General features: G+C 47.4%; 1 protein-coding gene across 3 annotated transcripts in view; it reads right to left on the reverse strand.

The window, feature by feature from the left end:
• TBL1X (transducin beta like 1 X-linked) overlaps positions 1-15201 on the reverse strand; it is a 261662-nt gene extending 246461 nt beyond the window's left edge. Inside the window, exon 1 of one of the 3 annotated variants that reach the window (XM_031660567.1) lies at positions 14753-15201. The gene's annotated coding sequence lies outside the window, so the exon portion shown is untranslated. The remainder of the gene's footprint in view (positions 1-14752) is intronic. The other 2 variants (XM_031660568.1, XM_031660569.1) reach the window with 2 other exon arrangements.
• Positions 15202-15823: the final 622 nt, after the last annotated feature.

Consider the following 15823-nt stretch of genomic DNA (forward strand, 5'->3'; position numbering starts at 1 on the left):
AATTATATTCCCTTTTACAAAAACCGTATTCCCATGCCTTCTTACAGCCTCCCACAAGACACATTCTACTTTCCCGCCAGGTGCAGTGGCTCACGCCTATAATCCCAGCACTTTGCAAGGCCGAGGCAGGTGGATCACCTGAGGTCAGGAGTTTGAGACCAGCCTGACCAACATGGAGAAACCCCATCTCTACTAAAAATACAGAATTAGCTGGGAGTGGTGGCGCATGCCTGTAATCCCAGCTACGCGGGGGGAGGCTGAAGCAGGAGAATCGCTTGAACCCGGAAGGCAGAGGTTGTGGTGAGCCCAGATCATACCACTGCACTCCAGCCTCAGCAACAAGAGCGAAACTCCATCTCAAACACACACACACACACACACACACACACACACGCACGCACACATTCTACTTTCCTTCTACACTTTGCATGTAAAACTCTTTCTCCAGTAGTCTCAAATATACATGTTACAATCTTAACTTTCAGCAACTTTTATTTTTGGTGAAAAACCTGGTAAACAAGCAATTTTAACCACGTATAAAACTGCAGAACCCATGATTCTTCCCAGCCTAGCCAGGGATGGCTACCTCCATGTGTCCCCAGGCCTTACCTAGAATCTAATGGCTGTAAGACAGACAAGTCAAACAATTATTAAAAGTCACAGAAGCAGTTTATGACCTTAAAACATCCAGCAAAGAGTATGTGACCTGCCTAATTTTAGACAAAATGTGTGAACTTTGAAGACATTTTTATTTTACTTTACAAATAATCTTTAAACTGTCTTTATTTTTGAAAGATCAGAGTCAAGTGATGTAAAGCCATTAAAGTTTCCATTTTCTGACAATGTTTAAGTGCTTATTTTTCTTTAAGCCAATTTTATTTCATTTCTGAGACAGAGTCTCACTCAGTTGCCCAGACTGGAGTGCAGTGGTATGATCTCAGCTCACTGCAACCTCCGCCTCTCAGGTTCAAGCGATTCTCTTGCCTCAGCCTCCTGAGTAGCTGGGATTACAGGCGCATACCACTACACTCGGCTAATTTTTGTATTTTTAGTACAGATGGGGTTTCACCATGTTGGTCAGGCTGGTCTCGAACTCCTGACCTCGCCTTGGCCTCCCAAAGTCCTGGGATTATAGGCATGAACCACCGCACCTGGCCTAAGTCAATAATTTAGAGCTGTTTTATATAAACACTACATAACAGAGACGAATACATGGACAGAAATGAAGAATCAAGACAGAAGTCCATTGACAGAAGCATTTAGAGGGAGAACAGGGGCTTTAAAACAGTATCTGTACATATATCAGCTTTAATTAAGTCGATTTCTAACTACAGAGCTCTGAAAAGAAAAATCATTTTAAGATCTCTTTTCACTGGATTTCAGCCAGGATATTTCTGGCTTTTGAACCTTTTACTAAAGGGAACTTCCTTTGTGAAATCGATAAGCCTTAACTAAGGGGATAGATTAACCATGAATGCAAGAGGTATCTCCAAAGAGCTGGTAAGCAATTTTTAAAAGATCTAGAATCTCCCCAAAGGTAGTTCGGCGAAAAGAAAATTTTAAAAACCTGAAAAGATATCTCAAAAGGCCAATCTTAGGTTCTACAACAGTGATGTTATCTGCAGGAGTAACTGGGAATTTGCGTATCTGACAATCTGGCAATGGTTCACGTCTTTGCCTTAGCAGGAATCAGGTTCCTCTCCTCCCCTATCCTGATGGCCTCCCATTAGCATTACAGTTTGGGGGCAAGTTTTGAGTTTGGGACAAGGCCTGTTATCATTTAAACTGCAGCCTAAAAGTCCTCCAAAGTTCACCTGGCCCAATAGCAGAGGAATATTACAGGAAAGGCGAGATGGGGAATGGGTTAGCTTAACTTACTGCTATAATTTTCTCACTGATAAAATTTTTGCAAAGGCGGTTTCAAAACTACCTTGGATTGAGGACCATAGAGCAGAGGTAGATCCTGGGAAAACATCCAGCTTCCCTCCAAGCCTGAGGCTCACAGGCTGGTGCTTTCAAGATGAAAGACAGGGGAAGCAGAAGGGAGTGTGCGCCCTGGGATCCTGTGCTCAGCTCTCCAGGGACTTAGGCCACCTTTCTACAGGTAGCTCTTTTTTCCCACCTTCTTTACTATCTCCCACTGTTCACACGCAAACAATGAGCTCCTCCTGTATGCCAGATTCCCAGCTAATTACTTCCTACAGGGTTTCACATTTAGAGCCTGCAACAAGTCCATGGTTATCCTGATTTTACAGATGAGGAAACTGAGGCACAATGACTGTTATACTACTATACTTGCCGTCTTTCCCCTTTCCCCACCTTCCTCTCCTGGGGAGGAAGCAGGGGAAGGCAAAGTCACTAAATCAGGTCTCACCATCCGGGAAGTTCAACGAAGCACAGAGATACTCATTCTTGGAAACACAACTCTAAAATATCCACAAAAGGGGAATCTATAGAGACAGGAAGGATATTTGTGGTGGCCCGTGGCTGGGAGGTGGGAGTAGAAATGGGTGACAATCAAGCAGGAGTGATATTATTGGGAATTGAAAATGTTCTAAAACTGGATCATGGTGATGTCTATACAACCCAGTAAATTTACTAAAAATCACTGAATGATACACCTCAAAGAGGTGACTTCTATGGCATGTCATTTATACCTCAATAACAATGTTTAAGAAAACTGACTTAATTTTAAGGCAGACTCAAGAGTTCTAAGTTAAATGACATATCACTGCAAGCTGACATCTTGGCAGGCCAAGGGCAGACATTTATGGCAAAGCCAAATGGAACAAAGTAACACAGAGCTTGCAAAGGGGATGAGTGCCCAACCTGAATACACAACGTATCTAAGTCAACTCCAGGAGATAGAGAAAGCCAAACACCAGCAACTGCCCAACCCAATGGTGTGGACCCAAAGAATTTCCACTCCAATGAACATCTGGGCCACCAGAAACCCATACAGAAAAATATATTTGTCCAAATACAGAACATTGAATGGAAAAGCAAACAAAACAGGAAATTAGAGAAGGTTGAACATTTACTTTTAGATAGCAAATTACGAATCCAGCCCAAACTTCTCTCACAGCAAACGCCATGCAGAAAAATGGGATTAATGATCCCCGGGCTTGGTCCTCTGTTGTGCCAGACACATACTATAAAGGAAAGAAAATTCAAAAAGGACAACATCCTCTGTGTTTTTATTATGCTTAAAAATGAACTGGGAAATAATGGAAACATACAATATCTTGTTTCAACTAACTTTTCTAAAAACATGTCCAGGATATTCAAAAAATTACAAAACGTAACTAGAAACTATCTAACTACTGGGTGGATATGAACAGTACTGACTGAGATAAAAATGAAATGTTTCCATGAGCTAATCTTATTCTATATTTAGTCTGAGTACACTAATATAATTAACTAAGGTTATATAATTTTGCTAACTTCAAATTTTCAATTATAAAGCTTCACATACAATTATCTGAACTAAAATTGATTTGCTTTTTATTTTTGTAGAAAGATGATAACGGCTAATTTTAATAATCCTATCTTCCTAATAAGAAGTTACTGCCTTCATTGATATAAATTATGTAGATGGTGCTTCAACAATGCTCTAAAGTTTGTTTTCATAGTCCCTTTCAAGGTTAGTTTACTCATGTCTAGTTTACTCCCATGTCCCAGGGGCTTTTACCATTTGGCCTTCCCATTCCCCTACATACCTCTGTGCCTCAAACTCCCAGAAACTAAACCTAGACAGCTGCCCCACAAAAGCACAGAAAGTGTGCACTTAGGAAATAAAGTCAACTCTGGTGCAGGCTTCAGAGGTCAGCCCACTTAGGGTCATTCTCTGAGATACACTTCTGAGATACTGTATAGGGTGATTTGGGTGGCAAATAAGCAAGTGAATAATTAAGAGTGCCATCACTCAACAACGAAAACAGGAGAGGATTCCAGTTCACAGCTGAAGCAATTCAGTGGTTTCTCACCGACCTGCTTCCAATATGAAATCAAGACCAGTTTAAGGCTCAAAGCATCTGGCTAAAAGCCAAATACATTCTGCCATCTCTTTCCTCTTACAGGGGTTGGGCCGTGGAGTCAGATAAGGTATATTCCCAAATATACTCTGCATTTGCTTTATAGTTCATTATAACTAAATTTCTTACTGGGGTCTAAATGCATTGGTCTCCGGAGAGTGGAGACAGGTGCATCAATCTAGACAGTAAAAAATTCGACTTCCTGTTTCTCCTCTCTTCACAGTGAGCGCCTTCTGAGTATTACTATAAAGAGAAGCAACAGGTTTTTTAAAAAGTGGACATAAATATTTCAGTTTATCAAAGGACAAATGGAGGTCTACATAGATTCTGATAAGCATTAATCACGGTCGGCATTAGGTATCCTGTTGGTACACAGAAATCTACAAGTACTGCTCCTGGCAAGCTTTTTAACGCACTGCACAAGTGTACGAGCATCATTTCATATAACAAAGTTATGTTGTGAATTCAGTATTCACAAAGGAGAAAACAGATGCAAACACCAAAAATTACACACAAAAACTAAAGCTGACATATCAATTCTCTCTAGTTAAACAAACTAAAAACTGGTCTGGAAACCCAGAACTACTTGAGGTTGGCATTTCATCTCATGAAAACCATCAGCCATTCTAAGCAAATGAGCTCAGCCAGAAGACCTTAAATTTAGAGATGATTCCTATTTCTCACCTCCACAGCCCACAATGTGGTCTGAGTTGTGAATATAATTTTTATGTTTATTCACTCTGTAAACACCAGTAGTGTAGCAGCAACTCAGGAGAAAAAAAAAAAAAAAAAAACTAATGAGGCCAGGCGTGGTGGCTCATGCCTGTAACTCCAGCACTTTGGGAGGCCAAGGCAGGCAGATCACTTGAGGTCAGGAGTTCGAAACCAGCATGGCCAACATGGTGAAACCCCATCTCTACTAAAAATACAAAAATTAGCCAGGCGTGGTGGTGGTGGGCACCTGTTATCCCAGCTACTTGGGATGCTGAGGTAGGAGAATTGCTTGAACCCGGGAGGCAGACGTTGCAGTGAGCCAAGATCGTACCACTGCACTCCAGCCTGGGCGACAGAGCCACACTCCATCTCAAAAAACAAAACAAAACAAAAAACTATGAGAAATGCAAAAACCAAAACACTTAATAACCATGATAGATGAAATATGTCTCAAAAACAAAGACAAAAACAGCCGGGCGCGGTGGCTCACGCCTGTAATCCCCAGCACTTTGGGAGGCCAAGGTGGGTGGATCACCTGAGGTCAGGAGTTCGAGACCAGCCTGGCCAACATGGCAAAACCCTGTCTCCACTAAAAATACAAAACTTAGCCAGGTGTAGTGGCAGGTGCCTGTAATCCCAGCAACTTGGGAGTCTGAGGCAGCAGAATCGCTTGAACCCAGGAGGCGGAGGTTGCAGTGAGCTGAGATCATGCCACTGCACTCTAGCCTGGGCGACAGAGTGAGACTCCGTCTCAAAAAAACAAACAAACAACCAGATTTAAAGATTTAAAGCACCCTAGGACTTTTATCACAACTCAATTCTGGTACAATCTCATGTTGATGTCTTTGAAATTCTTAACAATTTCTGCAGCAAAACGCCTAATTCTCCAGAGCCCTGAGGGCATCCGTCTGATGAAATCGGCTGATTTATAAACAGAATTCAGTGATTATTAAAACACTGCAGTCATAAAATGCTTAAAAAGCATAGCATTGTTCCGGCCGGGCGCGGTGGCTCAAGCCTGTAATCCCAGCACTTTGGGAGGCCGAGACGGGCGGATCACAAGGTCAGGAGATCGAGACCATCCTGGCTAACACGGCGAAACCCCGTCTCTACTAAAAACACAAAAAATTAGCCGGGCGAGGTGGCGGCGCCTGTGGTCCCAGCTACTCGGGAGGCTGAGGCAGGAGAATGGCGGGAACCCGGGAGGCGGAGCTTGCAGTGAGCTGAGATCCGGCCACTGCACTCCAGCCTGGGTGACAGAGCGAGACTCCCTCTCAAAAAAAAAAAAAAAAAAAAAAAAAAAGCATAGCATTGTTCCAAGGTTTCCTCATGCACCTGCAAACGAGGTACTGTCATCTAGTTCCGAAACATGGGTATTTTTTCAGCTTTAAAAACAACACACAAAATACAATAATAGATCCAGTATGTGCATGGTTCCCCGTTATTGCATATTCTTTCTTCCCTAAGCCAAATCACTAATATCTGTACCTCTGGAGCAATGTCCAATCCTTAAGCTGGTGGATCTCAAAGTTACTTAATGCACATACATGTGCGTGCAAGCGCACACATACCTCAGTAGCTGAAGCCAGAGGAAACGGGAGTACAACTGTGTCCTGCCTGCATGCAGGGACGTTAGTATCACCCCCTCTTCCAGCCTTTGGGGACCTACATCATAAATGTTTTTTTCATCATATATCCTTTTCAGTAAAAAAGTTTTCAGAAGGTGCTCCTAACTCATGTAATTTATTTATTAAATATATATAATACTCAAGTAACATGCATTTCATGGACAAGAAATATATTTTTTACAAGTATTAGTGATTTTTTTAATGGACATTTTCATAATTTCTTCCTGCATCCCAGTAAATCTTGCTGTGCACCTGCCAGAGGGCATGAAACTCACTAAGACCCTTTTGGGAATTAAAATCTGAAACAAGTCATTTCTGTCCCCTGTCCCTCCCCCAAATTTAGAGACTACTGGCTTAAAGGAATTACACTCAGTCCCATAAAATTAATCACAGCATCCTGTGACATGTAATATCCACAAGCATCTCTCCTTGTTCTCATCTGGTCTACAATAATTTCTGTCATGTACTGGACAGGAAAGATCATTCATTCTTATTTTCATGAACTTCTGAACTAAGTGCATCTCAAAAGTTAGGCTTTCTGAAGTATCCTAAGACAGATCCTTGAAAATGGCTGAAGCTGACATAGAACTACCATGTCTTGAAAATGCAAGCTGAATCTGACATTTCCTTCATAATCAAATTGGGAATTAAACCAAACCCCCTTCAAAGGTGGGGGACAAAACTGTCCCAAGTGAGAACCATTAGTTGGCTGCAACATTCCAGAGCTCAACGTTGAAAATACTGTTCCAATAAGCAAGCATCTTTTCTACCTTCATGTCTAAAGCTTCCCTTTCTCCTGAACCCAGCGCCTGTCATGCCCCATCTCAATCTCTCTGATCCCATCGGACAAGAACAAACCTAGACAAGAAAAGGAAACAGTATCCGACTTGCTCTGAACAGGGTCCTCCAGACTGTCCTGCTATTGTCAGAGTTGGCAATTGCTGTTTTCAAGTTTATAGTTTTGAATTCTTGAGTTTTTATCAATATGGAGCTGGCATTACAGTTGTGTAGGATTCAAATGCTTGATAAGATTCTGTTGAAAAAAGAACTGAAGGCAAGGACACAAGGTTATTCCATTCCCCAAATGAACCAAATGGCAGGGACGTCAATTTCCTATTCAGGGACACCAACTCCCTATGCTTTTGGGAAATACAACCTGAAACTGTGAAGCCACCTGGACTTTTATAGCAGCTGGGAATTACCTTTGCATATTGGCACTACCGATTTTTACATGGCAGACTTTGGCGACAGTTCTCCACTCAACTTCATTTCTCATCTTTACATAGATGACAAGATAACAGGGATAAATGAAGGAGCACAAGCGTCCAGGTTGAGACAGAATTACCCACAGTGCACTAGAAACTGAAATCATGACTCAGTCCTGCTGAATTTTCCTCCAGCTCTGAAAATGATTTTTTTTTTTTTTTTTTTTTTTTTTTTGAGATGGTGTCTCCCTCTGTTGCCCAGGTTGGAGTGCAGTGGCGCAATTTCGGCTCACTGGAAGCTCCACATCCCAGGTTCACGCCATTCTCCTGCCTCGGCCTCCCGAGTAGCTGGGACTATAGGCGCCCACCACCATGCCTGGCTAATTTTTTGTATTTTCAGTAGAGACGGGGTTTCACCATGTTAGCCAGGATGGTCTCCATCTCCTGACCTTGTGATCTGCCCTCCTCAGCCTCCCAAAGTGCTGGGATTACAGGCATGAGCCACCATGCCCAGCCTCTTAAAATGATTTTATGTGGTCTTGCCATATTAAAGTATATGTTGGCCAGGAACGGTAGCTCACAACTGTAATTGCAGCACTCTGGGAGGCCAATGCAGGAAGATTGTTTGAGTCCAGGTGCTCGAGACCCTCCTGGGCAACACAGCAAGACTCTATCTCTAGAAAAAAACTGAAAATTAAAAAAAAAAAAAAAGAAAGAAAGAAAGAAAGAAAAAAAAAAGCTGGGCATGCTGACCTGTGCCTGTAGGCCCAGCTACTTGGGAGGCTAAGGCAGAAGCAACACTTCAGCCCAGAAAGCCGAGGCTGCAGTGAGCTATAATCAGGGCAACAGAGCAAGACCCCATCTCTAAAGATAAATAAATAAATAAAGTATTTGTTATTACTGATTTAAGAAATAAAATGGCATCGTATACAATGAGCTTCTTTTTGTCCAAATTCCCATCTATCAGGAAATTCAGACAAGCAGAAATGCTTGCAGCACTGAACAATACTGCACGTTCACATGGACTCTAAAGCCTAACAACAGGCAGGTCCCTAATTGCAATGAGTCAAGCTTCCCTAAAGGGGACACATGCCCTTCTCTTCTTGCTCCGACATGATGGTGCTGGGGATGCCATTTCAACAGACCTGAAGGAAGGTTTCGGCATCTTGGAGAGCTGGCTGGGAAGGTTACCGGGCAGGAGAGAGCCTCACCTCCTCCCCACTCCCGTATTCTAGCCTGGGCAGGTGTTCAGAAAGGAAAGAGCCCTGTGCAGGCTATCTGGGGTCATAATCTCCGTTCCAGGCTCAAGGGAAACAAGCAGAGAAAACTCTCATGTTTTCTTTAGAGCATTCCGGCTACATCCACCACGATAGGAAAAATGACAAGAATTCAAGGCAGACACCCAGGTCAAGAATAAACACTGTGAGTTTTGCCATGAGCGCTGTTTGTGCTTCTTTCACAGGATCTCCTGGGACTGGAGAACTGCCGCTCTCCCGGGAATCACTCAGAGGCGCCCAGTAGCACCCAGCGCCCTCTGACTCGCTGTGGGTTTCTAAACTAAAATGCGCAACTAACTTATCCATGTTTACCAAAATACTGCTTATTTTAATCATGGGAAAACTGATACTCTAGGCACGGGTCATAAACAACTGTCACTTTATCCCAATGTTTAGTTAACATAAAACCATCATCCTTAACCAGTGTGAAAAAAACATGGCCTCCCAGACCTTGAAGCAGGGTCCATCTTCCAAACCAAATCTTCACACCTGGGAGGGAGGAGAAGGCTTGAGGCCACTCATCCAGCCCTTTAACTCTACACGGTAGAACATGCACAGGTTCTGTGACTTCGCACAAGCAGGCAGACCACCTCAGGCAGGACAAAAGTCACCAAAATGCCAGGACAAGGATTATATTAGAAAACACGCCACTTCATGAGGTCACAGAAAGCGACATTATGGCCCAAAGTAAAATACAGGTTAGCAGCTCCATAGAACCACAGACGTAGGAATTCGTTTTTTTATTTCTATAACAAATGCAAAAACAACTTGATATTTTTAGCCTATTTTATATTTACGTGATTAACCCATTGGGAAAACGGCAAAGGCTCTTAATGAACACGTATCCTGTTTTTAAACTAAAGCCATGACTATAACCTTCCGATACATTTTACATATGAAGTACCTTTTGGAAGGAATGTGCAATAAAGGTGAGGGTAACATCCTCTAAAAGGACATCAGAGTCCAGGCGTGGTTGCTCACACCTGTAATTCCAGCACTTTGGGAGGCTGAGGCAGCTGGATCATCTGAGGTCAGGAGTTCAAGACCAGCCTGACCAACATGGTGAAACCCCACCTCTACTAAAAACACAAAATTAGCCGGGAGTGGTGGTGCATGCCTGTAATCCCAGGTATTTGGGAGGCTGAGGCAGGAGAATTGCTTGATCCTGGGAAGTGGAAGTTGCAGTGAGCAGAGATCATGCCACTGCACTCCAGCCTAGGCAACAAGAACGAAACTCCATCTCAAAATAACAAAAACAAAAACACAACATTAGAAAATGTCCCATCTAAACCAATGAGGCAGTAAGAACTAACTGGCATAGAATAAAGAGCAAACAGCCCGAGTGCGTTGGCTTACGCCTGTAATCCCAGCCCTTTGGGAGGTTGAGCAGGTGGGTCACCTGACGTCAGGAGTTCAAGACCAGCCTGACCAACGTGGTGAAACCCCGTTTCTACTAAAAATACAAAAAAATTAGCTGGGCGTGGTAGCACATGCCTCTAATCCCAGCTTCTCCGGAGGCTGAGGAGGAGAATTGCTTGAGCTTGTGCACCGAGATCGCGCCACTGGACTCCACCCTGGACGACATAATGAGACTCCGTCTCAAAATAAAAAAAAAAAGAAAAGAAAAAAGAGCATATAACTAAAAGAGTATAATTGGATTGTTTGTAACGCAAAGAATAAGTGCTTGAGGGAATGGATACCCCCATTCTCCATGATGTGATTAGACATTGCACGACTGTATCAAAATAGCTAATGTACCCCATAAATATATACACCTACATATCCAGAAAAATTTAAAAATTTAAAAAGGAGCAAGGCTTTAGCTGCCTCAACAACACACCTGATTTTTTTCCACTGTGGTTTCTTAGATTAAGGCACAAAGCTGTTCTTTTCCTTGCTTGTGATAACATCTACAGTGCAAAATGTGCTGTTCTAAGAAAAGCAGGTTGGCCAAAGCATACAAAGGCATGAAGTTCGTGTGTCATGAGAGAGAGGAGGCAAAGGTGGTGCTGGAAGAGCGGACGGATTCACCTAAGGCATTCCACCATGTGTTACACTCAGATGGGATCCCCAAGACTTCCAGGGCACAGCAGATGGGCAGGTGCCCCAGATTCGGGGATGGGGGGGTGACTGTGGAGGAACTGTGGGAGACAGAGCCACGAACATCTCTGGGCTGAGGAGATTGTTCTCTCTCTTGATTATGATGGTGGTCACACGAAACTATGCGTGTGTCAAGACTCGTAATACACCCAAAAAGCCAAATTTAGTATATGGTAATTTAAATAATAAAATTATATAGATACAGCCCTAAAATGTAAGAGGGAAAAGATAAGGGAAAAAAGCAAGCAAACTACTAGACACCATCGTGACTGATGGTGATACCTTTCTAGACCCAATTCCCAACTTCAGAAAACAGGAAACTATAAGCATGTTAGGCTAGCTGGGCATGGTGGCTCATGCCCGTAAGCCCAGCACTTTGGGAGGCCAAGGAGGGAGGATCACCTGAGATCAGAAGTTCAAGCCCAGCCTGGCCAACATGGTGAAACCCCACCCCTACTAAAAATAAAAAAATCAGCCGGGTATGGTGGGGAGTCCCTGTAATCCCAGCTACTCAGGAGGCCAAGGCAGGAGAATCGCTTGAACCCGGGGGGTGGAGTGAGCCGAGATCACACCACTGCACTCCAGCCTGGACTGTGAGAGAGACTTCGTCTCAAAAAAACACCAAACAAACAAACAAACAAAAAAGGCATGTTAGGCTCCAAGCATTATAATAATTCTATGTCCTTCGACTGAGTAAAGTGGCTCACACCTGTAATCGCAACACTTGGGGAGCCCTTTTCCTACTGACACTTGGAAGAGGGCCTCCACGAGGAAAACGCAGGTCCACACCCAGCTGGCTCAACCTGCTTGCTAATTTAACAGTTGCAGGAAGGGAAATGTCTCCAGACATTAGCAAATGCCCCCTTCAAAAGTGGGGGACAAAATTGTCCCAAGTGAGAAGCATTAGTTGGCTGCAACATTCCAGAGCTCAACGTTGAAAATACTGTTCCAATAAGCAAGCATCTTCTCTACCTTCATTTCTAAAGCTTCCCTTTCTCCTGAACCTGCCGCCTATCATGCCCCATCTCAAATCTCTCTGATCCCATCGGCCAACAACAAACCTACATAAGAAAAGGAAACAGTACCCGACTTCCTCTGAAAACTCAACATATTCTCTCTTTCATCTTAACTTTAAATTTGTTCAAATTCCATTTGCAACGGTTTCCAATTCACTTCTGCAACCTTCAGGCATGCAGTGGATTCTCCGTAAATATTGGATGGCGATAGCTGTGTGGGAGGGGGCCAGCTTGGGAGGCGCATCCATCTGAAGTCAGGCTCCCGCTGGCCAGGCAGGCAGCAGCGTGGCGGACTCCTTAACGGCTGCCTTTCTCCCCTGGAGATCTGAAACGCCTCTCCTCAGCCTAGGCTCTCTTTGCCCTTTAGAAACCTGTGGACTTCTTCAGCCCCTTCCCACATCCAGCTTTTCTTTTGGTTCTGGTGGGTTTCATGTTTGCCAGTCTGGCCAGCATGGTACATGTGTTCCAACCCCACAGAAAGTGAGGGCAGGAGTGGAGAGGGCAAGACCGGAGGGAAAAACTCGAGTCCAGTCTCCGGCTCACTAAAAATAGTTAAGGGGGAAAAAAGTTTATCTTTCGAACTCAAAAAAAAAAAAAAGTGTTTACAGTATGCCTTTAGTGTTGCTTCCTGGTTGAAACTGATTTTTCAATGCATGCGGCAGTGAAAGATTAACAACTTCTCGGATGTAACATACTAGGTTTTTCTGTTTCTCCTAAGGGAGGAAAAAAAGGCAAATCCAAGGCATCAGGAAAGCAGTGCGAGGATGGTCCTGCCTTGCCGGGCAGAGAAGCTGTGATGATCAGCTAAGCCAGGAGGCCCACAGGGCACTTGCTGCGGGGCAGAGCACGGGAATTTGGACGCCCTGCAGAAAACTGGGAGGGGGCCAGGCCCAGGTTCTAGCGGAGGTGTTCTCCTATCCAGCAGGAGTATATCGGAATATCTGAATTCCTGACACTTGGGACCTGCTGGAGATGGCCTCCCTGTGCAGGGACCATTTTCCCGCCTCTGTTCCTCACCTTAAAAGGTGAAAAAAAAATATTCTAACTAAGATGATGTTGTACAGAACCAGTGGTACTGATATAATTGATGGGAAAACTCCAGAAATTGAAACATTCACTTTTAAGTATGTCTACAATAAAGTTATTATTTTTGCAAACTGTCTCCTCCTTAAAACCACTGGCAGAGAGAAGTTCTCTGAGCCCAGTAAAGGGGCAAAATGCCTGGGTGGGGGAGCGAGGGTGGCAGCACTACACCACAAATCTCCATTTTTGCCCTACAGGTGTGTGTTCTATTAAGGGCTGGAATCGCCTTAAGGGCCGGTGATCCAGCGGTGAAAAACTCTTGTTGTTTGTATTAGTTACCCAGCTTGGTGGCTTTCCACAAGAATCTGCAGCACATTTGAGACATGACTACCCTTTAAAATAAACGCGTCATACTGAACATTCTTCTGTATTTTATTTTTCCTAATCACATCTTTTCTAGGAAAGACTTGTAAACTTTTCAGAAAATCCTCAAGTGCCACTTCCGACACCAAAGCCACTGCCTGGGACCTTAGCAGGGAGGTTGCCGTCCTTCCCCCTCGCCTTCCAGGTGAAACCAGGGGCTCGGCAAATGTGTCAGGAGAGGAAAACATCCAGAAGGCAGGTCAAGTCACACATGACAATGCAAAGCAGAAACAGTCGCAAATACAATAGAGGATAGGTTTTTGTTTCTTTTCAGGTTTTGCTCCAGAACATCACTGACTGGAAAATAAACGTCAGTCCCTACCTTTGTGGAACGTCCAACGCAGCTGGCTGGGGGAACACGAGGCCTTGCAGGGAGCGAGTCCCGGCCCCGGTCTGACTGAGCACAGGCGACGCACGTGAGGTCCAGGCCCTATCCCAGCGCAGGCGGGCCTCCAGCGACCCACAGTTGTCACATATCCGGCCAGCGCTGATTCCCGAAGGCGCACTCCCCATACCCCACTCCGAGCACCGGTCCCATCCTTAGGGAAGGTCCTCCTGGGTAGCAAGGCCGGGGCCCAGGATCTGCGAGACCCACCCCACCCGCCCCGCCAGAGCCCAGGAGCAGCAACAGGTCTGCGCTCTCTCCCGGCGGCGCTCTGCAGACCCTCGACCGGCCAGGGGTGTCCCCAGCCCAGCTGTGCGCTCGGGCCGGGGAGATGGGCGGAGGACTGGGGCTCCTGACTTCCTTGACAGTTTCTGCGCCTCAGAAACTGAGCAGACGCGGGGCCCGCGCCACCTCGCCCGCCGCTTGCCTCACTTCGTAAGGCTGCGCTTCCACCCAGGTCCGGGCGGGCCGGCCCGCTTCCCGGGGATGAATGGGGCTCCTCTCCCCAACAGCGGGGAAATCCCGCCACCGCCCTCCACCCCGGTCCCCCGAGCCCGCGGTGGCGCAGGTTTGCCCAGCAAGCCCCAAGATCGGCAGACAAAGGGGCACCAGAGGAAAAGCCGAGCTCTTCCATAAACTTACCGGCCACCTACCCCTCCCCAAAACAAAAGAGCCCCCCGCCGACCTCCGTCTCTCCCCCCAAGGCACGCCGGCACTTTGGGGAGCGGCCACCTCGGGGTATTGTTCAGCCTCCTGGGAGCGCGCCGCACCCCAGTCCGAGCGCCGCGGGGACAGTTGGCGACCTGCGCCTCCTGTAGTTCCAGGGGCGGGTGGAGCGTCCGGGCGCCCCGAGTCGCCGGCCAGACCCTGGAGGGTCAGCGCGGGAACCGCCTCCCCGCAGAAGTTTGCGGACCCCGCGCCCGGCCCGCCGAGCCCCGCGCACTCACCTCGCCGCGAACAGCGCAACTTGTGGCGGCGCCGCGCGCCCGGCCGCGCTCCGAACCTCCCTCCGGCCGGCAGCCTCCAAGCCCCGGCCGTGCGGCGGCCGAAGAGGGCCCGGCGCCCCGGAGCAGCCGCGCGCCGCCCCCGGGCCGCCCCCGCCCCGCCGCCGCCGAGTCCCGGAGAGGGCGCGGGCGCTGGAAAGTTTCGGTGGCGAATGGCGGCCGGAGGGCGCTGCGGCGGCGGCGCGGCGGGGGCGCTGGCGACTCCTCGCTCCCGAGCGCGGAGTGGGGGCGCTGAGCCGGGCGCGGCGGCGGAGGCGGCGGCGGCGGGAGAGGGCGGAACAGCGGGAGGGACTGGCACGGGCAGTGACCTCCGCGGGGAGCGGTCGCGAACGCCCGGACCCCAACCGGGAGGACCGCCAGGGGTCCGCCCCCTCCGCCAGCCCCTCCCTCACGGCCGTGGGAGGGCACCCGGCGTCCCACCCGGCCCCGCCCCTGAGCCCCGGGGGAGCCGCGTCCCGAACCAGCCCCTCCCCCACGAGGGTAGGGACTCCGGCCCTGCCCCTCCCCCGCGGCTCCTAGAGGGGACCCGCGTCCCAACCCAGCCCCTGCCCCACGGTCGGGGGACCAGCGTCCCTACCAAGCCCGCCCCGCTCCCCAACGCCTAGGGTGGGTGAGGGGAACCCAAGCCTTTCCCGAGTTGCTCTGGTCCCGGTCCCTTCCCCGTGGCCTCCGTGGGACTGAGAGGACCCCAGGGCTACCCCCATCACATCCCAAACCCAGCCTTTCCACGACTGCCTCGAGGGGACGGGAACCTCGGCCACCCCCTCTGTTTCTGGGGGGCAGGGGAACCTCGGTCCCTGCTAAAGTGTTACCCTCCCCCACCCCAATAAGGAAGCCACCCAGCTGCCCCAAGAGAACCCCCTGCCACCTGCCCGATGGTGAATCTCCCTCAAAATAAGCGTCTTAGAAGACACCCCAGTAGTCTTTACCCCACCTCAAAAAGTGGGGGCTCCGGCGGAGCCTCGACCTTTGCAAAACATCTTCCAGGAAGAGCCAGAAACGCTTAGGGACAAA

The sequence above is a fragment of the Papio anubis genome, chromosome X (assembly GCF_008728515.1).
Source record: "Papio anubis isolate 15944 chromosome X, Panubis1.0, whole genome shotgun sequence".
NCBI classification, from domain to species: Eukaryota; Metazoa; Chordata; class Mammalia; order Primates; family Cercopithecidae; genus Papio; species Papio anubis.